At 45.7% G+C, this 13,526-nt stretch overlaps 1 pseudogene; it reads left to right on the top strand.

Moving 5' to 3' along the window:
- The first annotated feature begins 5,733 nt into the window (after positions 1–5,733).
- On the top strand, positions 5,734–5,851 carry LOC126215575 (5S ribosomal RNA; annotated as a pseudogene).
- The last annotated feature ends 7,675 nt before the right edge of the window (positions 5,852–13,526 follow it).

A 13,526-nucleotide genomic window follows, 5' to 3' on the forward strand; every position in this document is an offset into this window, starting at 1 on the left:
GGCAATACGTGTAACGACATTCCTCTCAACAGCGAGTAGTTCGCCTTCCGTAATGTTCTCACATGCATTGACAATGCGTTGACGCATGTTGTCAGGCGTTGTCGGTGGATCACGATAGCAAATCTCCTTCAACTTTCCCCACAGAAAGAAATCCGGGGACGTCAGATCCGGTGAACGTGCGGGCCATGGTATGGTCCTTCGACGACCAATCCACCTGTCGTGAAATATGCTATTCAATACCGCTTCAACCGCACGTGAGCTATGTGCCGGACATCCGTCATGTTGGAAGTACATCGCCATTCTGTCATGTATTGAAACATCTTGTAACATCGGTAGAACATTACGTAGGAAATCAGCATACATTGCACCATTTAGATTGCCATCGATAAAATGGGGGCCAATTATCCTTCCTCCCATAATGGCGCACCATACATTATCCCGCAAGGCCGCTGATGTTCCACTTGTCGCAGCCATCGTGGATTTTCCGTTGCCCAGTAGTGCATATTATGCCGTTTTACGTTACCGCTGTTGGTGAATGACGCTTCGTCGCTAAATAGAACGCGTGCAAAAAATCTGTCATCGTCCAGTAATTTCTCTTCTGCCTAGTGGCAGAACTGTACACGACGTTCAAAGTCGTCGCCATGCAATTCCTGGTGCTTAGGAATATGGTACGGGTGCAATCGATGTTGATGTAGCATTCTCAACACGACGTTTTTGAGATTCCCGATTCTCGCGCAATTTGTCTGCTACTGATATGCGGATTAGCCGCAACAGCAGCTAAAACACCTACTTGGGGATCATCATTTGTTGCAGGTCGTAGTTGACGTTTCACATGTGGCTGAAAACATTCAGTTTCCTTAAATAACGTAACTATCCGGCTAACGGTCCGGACACTTTGATGATGTCGTCCAGGATACCGAGCAGAATACATAGCACACGCCCGTTGGGCATTTTGATCACAATAGCCATACATCAACACGATATCGACCTTTCCCGCAATTGTTAAACGGTCCATTTTAACACGGGTAATGTATCACGAAGCAAATACCGTCCGCACTGGCGGAATGTTACGTGATACCACGTACGTATACGTTTGTGACTATCACAGCGCCATCTATCACAAAGCGAAGGAAGTGGTCCAACTAAAACATTCATATTTCTTTACGTACTACACGAATATGTAATAAAAAATGGGGGTTCCTATTTTAAAAAAACGCAGTTGTTATCCGTTTGACCTATGGCAGCGCCATCTAGCGGGCCAACCATATCGCCATCTGTTTTCCCCTTTCAAGCTAGACAAGTTTCATTCTTTGTAGTTTTTTCCTTTGACGCTTATTTCGTGAGATATTTGGTCCGGTCACGATCAATGGACCACTCTGTATAAGGGTCAGTAAAATGGAAACGTAACAGCAGTTACAACATTACAATGGAATGGCTCCATTCATCAGGGATTTTCTCTACCTCGTGATGACTGGGTGTTGTGTGATGTCCTTAGGTTAGTTAGGTTTAAGTAGTTCTAAGTTCTATGGGACTGATGACCATAGATGCCCGCATCTCGTGGTCGTGCGGTAGCGTTCTCGCTTCCCACGCACGGGTACCCGGGTTCGATTCCCGGCGGGGTCAGGGATTTTCTCTGCCTCGTGATGGCTGGGTGTTGTGTGCTGTTCTTAGGTTAGTTAGGTTTAAGTAGTTCTAAGTTCTAGGGGACTGATGACCATAGATGTTAAGTCCCATAGTGCTCAGAGCCATTTGAACCATTTTTTTTGACCATAGATGTTAAGTCCCATAGTGCTCAGAGCCATTTGAACCATTTGACCATAGATGTTAAGTCCCATAGTACTCAGAGCCATTTGAGCCATTTTTGGTTCCATTCAAAAGTAATCACAATAAGCTTTTGTAAACCCTCGTCGCCAGTTTTGTAAAGGCGTCGTTGCTACTGCTGTGGAGACCGAGTTGGCACTGTCGTTACGGCAGGCCGATTTGGGACTTCGTGAAAAGGCTTCTGGTGCAGTACACCACTATGACACTTTCCCCCTGCCACTCTTACACAGCTATGCCCTAAGCGTCAGGCGGCAATACAGGAGAACGAAGGTTCTACAACACTCCAACAAATTAACAACAAAATCACACAAATGAGTTAAAAAGGCGTAGTTATGTTAATGACTTGTAGAATAAGAAAGTCTCCAACACTGCATGTAATACAAGACAAAGAAGGCCCTCAATGGCTGAGTGCAAATAATCGTAGGAAAATTTCACAGTACATAGCGAATGCTATTCACAACAACTGTCTGTTCTAAGAGTTCACTAAACGACGTTCCCTGTCTGTCAGGCCTGGACGATGACGTATAACCAAGTCCGCCCCGATAGCTGAATGGTCAGCGTGACGGACTGCCGTCCGAAGGAGCCCGGGTTACATTCCTGGCTGGGTCGGGTATTTTCTCAGCTCAGAGACTGGGTGTTGTCTTCATCATCGTTTCATCCCCATCCGGCTCGCAGGTCGCCCAATGTGGCGTCGAATGTAATAAGACGTGCACCAAGGCGGCCGGACCTGCCCCGTAAGGGGCCTCCCGGCCAATGATGCCAAACGCCCATTTCCATTACCTATAACCAAGTGACCAGAACCGCTTTTCTGCCTTCCGAGTAGGCTTCTGTCCGATCATTGAGGGATTGTACGCTGCCGGCAATTGGCCGAGGCGAAGTCGATATCTACATCCTCAGCGCCGCTCGTGGCGCTGGTGGAACTGGCGCAAGTGGCGAGTCTCCAAGACACTGGCACCAGCTCGCATCTTTGCGCCTGTGGTGCTTTTGCACTGGCTGTGTCTTGTTCGGACGACACAGCACAAGCGTCAAGACGTTTATCACACTGGGAGACAGGACGACGAAATACTGATTTGTGGAAAGAGATCGGCCACTTACACTTCCTGGTCCGACTGAAGACGACATCCACAAACGTCTTTGTTGGGATCGGCAAAGATGTGAAAATCACAGGGTGAAAGATCCAGGCCGTGCAGAGGATGTTGCACTGTTTCCCAATCAAATGACTGCAGTATTGACTTCATCCGATTAGCAGTGTAGGGGTGAGTGCTATCATCCAACAGGGTGATTTCTCCGACAACACAAGGGTCAACGGCAAAGTCAACAGTGGAAACATCCCACATCTCCCCCGCCAGAGAAATCCAAAACAGTTCACACAATTTCCGGTAATGTCATGATGACCTCCTCCTTCGATTGCAGGGTCTCACTGCTCGTCGAGTTCTTCGAGTGTAGAATCACAATCAGTGCACAGCACTATGAATACAATAGTTTTCTATGAAGACAGTTTGCAGAAACTGGCCCTTCCATAAAGTGAAAACGTCCACGAATGATCTCGGCCTCGTCCGAATGAAACCGACGTACATGTATGTCTTTCTTCAGGTCGCCAAAGATGTGAAAATCACGCTGTGAAATATCAGGACTGTTCGGAGTGTGTTGCAGTGTTTCCCAACCAAACCTCCGAAGCGTTGTTTTCGTCCGATTGGCAGTGTGGGGGCGAGAGTTATTGTGCAACAGGATGATTCCGCCAGACAACATTCCCAGGCGTTTTGCCTTTGTGAGGCGTCGAAAGTTTATGTAAAGTGTCTTCACAGTGCTACGGGCTGATTGCGGATTTAAGCTCGAGGAACATGACGAACAGGGGGAACCTACAGTCGAAGGGTCTACATCTACATCTACATTTATACTCCGCAAGACACCCAACGGTGTGTTGCGGAGGGCACTTTACGTGCCACTGTCATTACCTCCCTTTCCTGTTCCAGTCGCGTATGGTTCGCGGGAAGAACGACTGTCTGAAAACCTCCGTGCGCGCTCTAATCTCTCTAATTTTACATTCGTGATCTCCTCGGGAGGTATAAGTAGGGGGAAGCAATATATTCGATAACTCATCCAGAAACGCACCCTCTCGAAACCTGGCGAGCAAGCTACACCGCGATGCAGAGCGCCTCTCTTGCAGAGTCTGCCACTTGAGTGTATTAAACATCTCCGCAACGCTATCACGGTTACCAAATAACCCTGTGACGAAACGCGCCGTTCTTGTTTGGATCTTCTCTATCTCCTCCGTCAACCCGATCTGGTACGGATCCCACACTCATGAGCAATACTCTAGGTCGAACGAGTGTTTTGTAAGCCACCTCCTTCGTTGATGGACTACATTTTCTAAGCACTCTCCCAATGAATCTCAACCTGGTACCCGCCTTACCAACAATTAATTTTATATGATCATTCCACTTCAAATCGTTCCGCACGCATACTCCCAGATATTTTACAGAAGTAACTGCTACCAGTGTTTGTTCCGCTATCATATAATCATACAATAAAGGATCCTTCTTTCTATGTATTCGCAACACATTACATTTGTCTATGTTAAGGGACAGTTGCCACTCCCTGCACCAAGTGCCTATCCGCTGCAGATCTTCCTGCATTTCGCTACAATTTCCTACGCTCCAACTTCTCTGTATACTACAGCATCACCCGCGAAAAGCCGCATGGAACTTCCGACACTATCTACTACTTGTGTGTACAGCTCTGGATTTGTTTGGCAGGGCAGATGTGGAATGGTTGAACTGTTGGCTTTGTCATTTGCCCTCAGGCTGTCAGAGTGCTGCCACATGGACTCACCCTGTTGCGTCATAACGCCCACCCCCTACACTGCCCATTGGACGAAGGCTATTCTTCAGCAGTTTGGTTAGGAAACACTGCAACATCCTCCATACAGCCCGAATCTTTCACCTGTCATTTTCTCATCTTTGGCGACCTGGGAGAAGACTCAGGTTGGCAACGGTTCCACTTAGACGAGGAAGTGGAAGAATAGGTCAAGTTGTGGATCCCGCAGCTGCCGACTGCGTTCTACAGAACGGGAATTGAACGTCTTGTCTCCAACTGCGATAAATGTCTGAACGTGTTTTGCGACTACTTTTGAATGGAAGCCGGCCGCTGTGGCCGAGCGGTTCTAGGCGCTTCAGTCCGGAACCGCGCTGCTGCTACGCTCGCATGTGTGTGATGTCCTTAGGTTAGTTAGATTTAAGTAGTTGTAAGTCTAGGGAACTGATGACGTCAGATGTTAAGTCCCATAATGCTTAGAGCCATTTTGAATGGAACCATTCCATAGTCCCGCAGTGGCAGTTGTTCGATTTTCATTTGACGGCCGTCATTACGATTGAAGACTTTCGGCTGTAGCCAATGGTAAAGGAACAACTGATGAGAAACAGTTATTGCAACTGAAACTTGGTATATGTTGTGCTTTAATCATATTAGCTGTCAGTCCCACGATAACTCAAGACATAGAGCTTTATCTCTAATTTCAGATTTTCACTAGTGACACCTTTGTCAGAATGTGTGCATGTAAACAGTGCAAAGTGTAGAAAACATGGCTCCTTGTAGCAGCAACGTATCCAGTGTTCATGCCAGGAAAAAACTCTTTAGAGACTATTTGTCCAAATCGCAAGAGACTGTGTACAACCACGAATCAATGAAGATCCTGCGCACATTCCTGAACGTAAATGCGCTTTAAACATGCAGCTGATCAGGAAAATATGAAGCAAGTAAACAATTTTGAGCTGTGTCCCATATCATAGCTTTTGTGAATTTACGCGAAGTTGTCACTGCAGAAATATTAAGAAGTTATTCCAAAATCAGTTAATGGAAATTCTAGCATCATAAACTGGACAGTGTAGAATTTTTACATTTGTATTTTACAGTGGCAACGGCCTTGCCGCAGTGGATACACCGGTTCCCGTGAGATCACCGAAGTTAAGCGCTGTCGGGCGTGGTTGGCACTTGGATGGGTGACCATCCAGGCAGCCACACGCTGTTGCCATTTTTCGGGGTGAACTCAGCCTCATGATGCCAATTGAGGAGGTACTCGATCCCGATTAGTAGCGGCTTCGGTCAAGAATACCATCATAACGACCGGGAGAGCGATGTGCTGCCCCCACGCCTATCCACATCCTCCACGAGGATGACACATTGGTCGGATGGTCCCGGTAGGCCACCTGTGGCGTCAAAACGGAATTCTATATGGGTATTTTCACAGTGATGTTCCGTTAACTCGGCCAGCAAGCAAACAATGGTAAGTTAATGGCAACTCACTTTAAGTGGATTCAGTTTGTATACTGAGAAGACAAAAGCCTTGGGATGCCTCCTAATATCGTGTTGGACCTCCTTTTGGCCGGCGAAGTACAGCAACTCTACTTAGCGTGGACTTGACAAGTAGTTGGAACTCCCCTGCAGAAAAACTGAGGTATGCTGCCTCTATGTTGTTGTTGTTGTGGTTTTCAGTCCAGAGACTGGTTTGATGTACCTCTCATGCTACTCCATCCTGTGCAAGCTTCTTCATCTCTCAGTACCTACTGCACCCTACATTATTCTGAACTTGTTTAGTGTATTCATGTCTTGGTCTCCCTCTACGATTTTTACCCTCCACGCTGCCCTCCAGTACCAAATTGGTGATCCCTTGATGCCTCAGAATATGTCGTACCAATCGATCCCTTCTTCTAGTCAAGTTGTACCACAAATTTCTCTTCTCCCCAATTCTATGCAGTACCTCCTCATTAGTTATGTGATTTACCCATCTAATACTCAGCAGTCGTCTGTAGCACCACATTTCGAAAGCTTCTTTCCTCTTCTTGTCTAAACTATTTATCATCAATGTTTCAGTTCCATAGTGGCTACACGCAATACAAATACTTTCAGAAGAGACTTCCTGACACTTAAATCTATACTCGATGTTAACAAATTTCTATTCTTCAGAAACTCTTTCCTTGCCATTGCCAGTCTAAAATTTATATCGTCTCTACTTCGACAAATATCAGTTATTTTGCTCCCCAAATAGCATAACTCATCTACTACTTCAAGTGTCTCATTTCCTAATCTAATTCCCTGAGCATCACCTGATATGATTAGCCGCCCGCTGTGGCCGAGCGGTTCTCGGCGCTTCAGTCTGGAACCGGGGGACCACTACGGTCGCCGGTTCGATTCCTGCCTCGGGCATGGATGTGTGTGATGTCCCTAGTTAGGTTTAAGTAGTTCTAAAGTTCTAGGGGACTGATGACCCCAGATGCTAAGTTCCATAGTGCTCAGAGCCATTTGAACCTGATGTAATTCTACTACATTCCATTATCCTCGTTTTGCTTTTGTTGATGCTCATCTTATATCCTCCTTTCAAGACACTGTCCATTCCGTTCAACTGCTCTTCCAGGTCCTTTGCTCTCTCTGACAGAATTACAATGTCATCGGCAAACCTCGAAGTTTTTATTTCTTCTCCATGGATTTTATTCCTACTCCGAATTTTTCTTTTGTTTCCTTTACCGCTTGCCCAGTGTACAGATTGAATAACAATGGGGATAGGCTGCAACCCTGCCTCACTCCCTTCCCAACCACTGCTTCCCTTTCCTGTCTCTCGACTCTTATAACTGCCATCTGGTTTCTGTACAAATTGTAAATAGCCTTTCGCTCCCTGTGTTTGAGCCCAGCCGCCTTCAGAATTTGAGAGTATTCCAGTCGACATTGTCAAAAGCTTTCTCTAAGTCTACAAATGCTAGAAACGTAGGTTTGCCTTTCCTTAATCTATTTTCTAAGATAAGTCGTAGGGTCAGTATTGCCTCACGTGTTCCAACGTTTCTACGGAATCCAAACTGATCTTCCCCGAGGTCGGCATCTACCAGATTTTCCATTCGTCTCTAAAGAGTTCATGCTGCCTCTATCTTTCTTACTTTCTTTCTTTCGTTTAGCCATAGTCTCGCAGCGATCGCAGGGTCCGCGTGGATAGAACGGATTTGGCAAGGTTAGATTTAAGGGTGGCCGCATGCCCTTCCTGCCGCCATCCTGTACCCCCAGGGAGGGAATCAGTGTACCTCAGCTGTCTTCAAAAATGGTTCAAATGGCTCTGAGCACTATGGGACTTAACATCTATGGTCATCAGTCCACTAGAACTTAGAACTACTTAAACCTAACTAACCTAAGGACAGCAGACAACACCCAGCCATCACGAGGCAGAGAAAATCCCTGACCCCGCCGGGAATCGAACGCGGGAACCCGAGCGTGGGAAGCGAGAACGCTACCGCACGACCACGAGATCCGGGCTCAGCTGTCTTCATGTAGTGTAAATTGTGAAATAGTGCGAACGTGTTTCAGATGTGTGCTACGCATCTAACTGAGGTAGAACATGGGGACCAGCCCGGCATTCACCTAGCGGGATGTGGGAAACCGCCTAAAAACCACATCCAGGCTGTCCGGCACACCGTCCCTCGTCGTTAATCCGCCGGGCGGATTCAATCCGGGGCCGGCTCGTCTAACCTAGTCCAGGAAGCAGTGCATTAGCTAACCTGGCGGATCTCATGCTGCCTCTACAGCCATCCATAATTGTGACAGTGTTTCCGGTGCAGGTTTTTGTGCACGAACGGTCCTCTTGATTATGTCCCAACGTTCGACAGGATTCATGTCGGGCGATATGGGTGCCCAAATCATTCGCTCCAACTATCCAGAATGTTCTTCTAACTAGTCGCTAACAATTCTAGCCCGCGTGACATGACGTTGTTTGGGAACATTAGGTCCATGAATGGCTGCAAATGGCCAGTCAGTGGTCGATTCACTTGAACCAGAGGACGCGGTCCACTATTTGTAAACACAGCCCACACCACTATGAAGCCATCACTAGCTTACACAGTGCCTTGCTTATAACTTGGGTCAATGGTTTCTTGGGGGTCTGCGCCATACTCGAACCCACCCATCAGCTCCTGCCAACTGAAAACGGGACTCACCAGGCAACGGTTTTCCAGTCGTCTAGGGTCCAACCACTATGATCATGAGCCCAGGAGATACGCTGCAGGCGGTGCCGGGCTGATAACAACGGCACTCGCATTTTTCGTCTGCTGCCATAGTCCATTACCGCCAAATTTCGCTTCACTGTCCTATCGGATACGTCCCACATTGAATTCTGTGATTATTTCACGCAGTGTTGGTTGTCTGTCATCAGTGACAGCTACACGGAAACGCCGCTGCTCTCGGTCGTTAAGTGAAGGACGTCGGCCACAGCTTTGCCCGTGGTGAGGGGTAATGCTTGAAATTTGATATTCTCGGCACACTTTAGAGACTGAGAGTCTCGGAATATTGAATTCCCTACTGTTTTCCGAAATGGAATGTCCCGTGCTTCTAGTTCTAACTACCATTTCGCCTTCAATGTCTGTTGATACCCCGTCGTGCGGCCGTAATCACGTCGGAAACCTTTTCTCATGAATCACCTGACTGTAAATGACTGCTCTGCCAATGCACTGCCGTCTTATACCTTTTATACATGATACTATCAGTTTAATAAGTCACAGCTGCAAAATACTAACGCGAATTCTTTACAGACGAATGGAAAAATTGGTAGAAGCGGACCTCGGGGAAGATCAGTTTGCATTCCGTAGAAATGTTGGAACACGTGAGGCAATACTAACCTTACGACTTATCTTAGAAGAAAGATTAAGAAAAGGCAAACCTACATTTGTAGCATTTGTAGACTTAGAGAAAGCTTTTGACAATGTTAACTGGAATACTCTCTTTCAAATTCTGAAGGTGGCAGGGGTAAAATACAGGGAGCGAAAGGCTATTTACAATTTGTACAGAAACCAGATGGCAGTTATAAGAGTCGAGGGGTATGAAAGGGAAGCAGTGGTTGGGAAAGGAGTGAGACAGGGTTGTAGCCTCTCCCCGATGTTATTCAATCTGTATATTGAACAAGCAGTAAAGGAAACAAAAGAAAAATTCAGAGTAGGTATTAAAATTCATGGAGAAGAAGTAAAAACTTTGAGGTTTGCCGATGACATTGTAATTCTGTCAGAGACAGCAAAGGACCTGGAAGAGCAGTTGAACGGAATGGACAGTGTCTTGAAAGAAGGATATAAGATGAACATCAACAAAAGCAAAACGAGGATAATGGAATGTAGTCAAATTAAATCGGGTGATGCTGAGGGGATTAGATTAGGAAATGAGACACTTAAAGTAGTAATGGAGTTTTGCTATTTAGGGAGTAAAATAACTGATGATGGTCGAAGTAGAGAGGATATAAAATGTAGACTGGCAATGGCAAGGAAATCGTTTCTGAAGAAGAGAAATTTGTTAACATCGGGTATAGATTTGTCAGGAAGTCGTTTCTGAAAGTATTTGTATGGAGTGTAGCCATGTATGAAAGTGAAACATGGACGATAACTAGTTTGGAGAAGAAGAGAATAGAAGCTTTCGAAATGTGGTGCTACAGAAGAATGCTGAAGATAAGGTGGGTAGATCACGTAACTAATGAGGAGGTATTGAATACGATTGGGGAGAAGAGAAGTTTGTGGCACAACTTGACTAGAAGAAGGGATCGGTTGGTAGGACATGTTTTGAGGCATCAAGGGATCACAAATTTAGCATTGGAGGGCAGTGTGGAGGGTAAAAATCGTAGAGGTAGACCAAGAGATGAATACACTAAGCAGATTCAGAAGGATGTAGGCTGCAGTAGGTACTGGGAGATGAAGAAGATTGCACAGGATAGAGTAGCATGGAGAGCTGCATCAAACCAGTCTCAGGACTGAAGACCACAACAACAACAACAACATGATACTATCGGTATCTGTATGTGTGCATATCGCTATCCCATAACTTTGTGGCTCCTCGATAATGAAACCAGAATGCCTGTACGATAGCGAATGTCTGGCACTAAACTGTAAGCTTAAAAAAAAATTACAAAGTTTTGAAAGAAGAACGACTTCGGAAATACTAGATCAACAGAAATATACAGTGTTTTGAAAGTTAGGAAGTAATGACGAAATTTGTCGGTACACAGTAAACATATTAGAAACAATAAGGACGAGGAGGTTACTTTTTTATACACGTATATTTACTGAATGGATGACAAGAGAGTCATCAAGCAGATTTGAAGATGGGGCGAGGCATGAGCCGTTAATACACACATCAAAAAAAAGTTTTGCATCACCCCGGTTCCCAGAACTCCTGAAAACAGACGTTGACTGCGAATATTGTATCACAGGCACACTCCCTTTGAATGTTCAGAGATGTCACTAAAACCGCCCAAAGACGTAAACAACCATGTATGAACAGCGCCTATTAGACGGAGGGGGTTCAAAATGGTTCAAATGGCTCTGAGCACTATGGGACTCAACTGCTGAGGTCATTAGTCCCCTAGAACGTAGAACTAGTTAAACCTAACTAACCTAAGGACATCACAAACGTCCATGCCCGAGGCAGGATTCGAACCTACGACCGTAGAAGACGGAGGGGGTCTGACAGTCAATCAGCTCCAGTCATTTCACCAGGAAAGAGATACACGGCTCGTGTTGTCTGCAGATCAAACATGCCTAGACGGCCAATACCGCGGTCCGATCGCGTCCGCATTGTTACTTTGTGCCAGGGAGGGCTCTCAACAACGGAAGTGTCCAGGAGTCTCGGAGTGAACCAAAGCGATGTTGTTTGGACATGGAGGAGATGCAGAAAGACATGAACTGTCGATAATATGCCTCACTCAGGCCACCCAAGGGTTACTACTGCAGTGGGTGACCGGTATATACGGATTACGGCTAAGTGGATCACTGGCAGCAACGCCATCATGATTGAATAATGCTTTTCGGGCAGCCACAGGACGTCGTGTTACGACTCAAACTGTGCGCTATAGGCTGCATGATGCGCAACTTCACAGCCGACGTCCATGGCGAGGTCCATCTTTGCAACCACGACACCATGCAGTGCGGCACAGATGGGCCAACAAAATGCCGAATATACCGCTTAGGTTTGGCATCACGTTCTCTTCACCGATGAGTGTCGTGTATGCATTTAACCAGACAATCGTCGGAGACGTCTTTGGAGGCAACCCGGTCGGGCTGAACGCATTAGACAGCGAGTGCAGGAAGGGGGAGGTTTCGTGCTGTTTTGTGGTGACAATAGGTGGGGCCGACGTACGCCGCTGGTAGTCATGGAAAGCGATACGCAGTTGCCATCCTCAGACCGATAGTGCAACCATATCGGCAGCATATTGGCGAAGCATTCGTCTTCATGGACGACAATTCGCGCCCCCATCGTCCAAATCTTGTGAATGACTACCTTCAGGATAAAGACGTCGCTCGACTAGAGTGGCCAGCATGTTCTCCAGAGATGAACCCTATCGAATAAGCCTGGGACAGATTGAAATGAGCTCTTTATGGACGACGTGACCCACCGAATATGCCGAATCGCCGTTGAGGAGTGGGGCAATCTGGTCCAACAGTGCCTTGATGAACTTGTAGATAGTATTCCACGACGAATACAGGCATGCATCAATGCAAGAGGACGTGCTACTGGGGATTAGGGGTACCGGTGTGTACAGCAATCTGGACCACAGCCTCTGAAGGTCTCGCTGTATGGTGGTACAACATGCAATGTGTGGTTTTCATGAGCAATAAAAAAAGCGAAAATGATGTTGATCTCTGTTCCAATTTTCTGTACTGGGTCCCGAACTCTCGGAACCGAGGTAATGCAAAACTTTTTTTCATGTGTGTATTAGCGTTGTCTCCAGACGGGGGTTGGTAGAGCGGAAAGAGTACCTAAAGGTAATCCGAGGATCGTGGAGTCTCGTGCCTAAATGGGGATTTCTTAATTTTCAATACATAGGATACTTAAACTGCAAAATAAATCGAAATAATGTTCAGAATATTGTATTTATTAATATGTTCATGAAAGGCGTGAAAAAGAAAGGCAAAGGAAAATTTAGGATTGCAAATCAATTACCAAGTACTATAAAACGTTCATGAGAAATTTGAGTATAATAACAAATATTTTCATAATTTTATAGTCGATGATTTAAACGTGCCGGTGAGATGTTTATTGTAAAGAATGGGAAGCAGTAATTTTCTCTGTATCTTGATCATCTTAGGTTAGGTGGTTGTTCTATAATTTGTACAGAAAAACAAACTCGGTTTACAGACTTAAAAGGGTCTTTGCAGTCGCACAGTTTGGCAGCAAACCACGAATAACGCGTCGTTTCACCAAATATGGGCGAGGATGGTTGATGATGTACAATCGAATATATTTTGACGCAGTGATATCATTTTCTCTCTCGATGAGATGAGTTTTGAAACTTTCTGGTGAATATTATTTACATATCGATAAAACGGAGATCACAGGTTTGTTCTAGCAGAGTTCCTTTTCAGGGGCGAGGGATCACTTTAACACTGCATGATCCAGTTCTTATTCATCTCGAAAAATATCCTTGTATAACAACAGATTTGTTTGTCCTCCCCAAGAGTCAGTTAACAGAAGAAATGTGTTCTGTTGCACGTACGCCTTCGTCACATCAGCCAAAAACTTTTTTAAATAAGGCTACATTAAATTTCCCAGATTCTGATGAGTTAATGATTTCAAATTCTGAAGGTGGCAGGGATAAAATAGAGGGAGCGAAAGGCTATTTACAATTTGTACAGAAACCAGATGGCAGAAATAAGAGTCGAGGGACATGAAAGGGAAGCAGTGGTTGGGAAGGGAGT

Source organism: Schistocerca nitens, chromosome 12, assembly GCF_023898315.1.
Source record: "Schistocerca nitens isolate TAMUIC-IGC-003100 chromosome 12, iqSchNite1.1, whole genome shotgun sequence".
NCBI lineage: Eukaryota > Metazoa > Arthropoda > Insecta > Orthoptera > Acrididae > Schistocerca > Schistocerca nitens.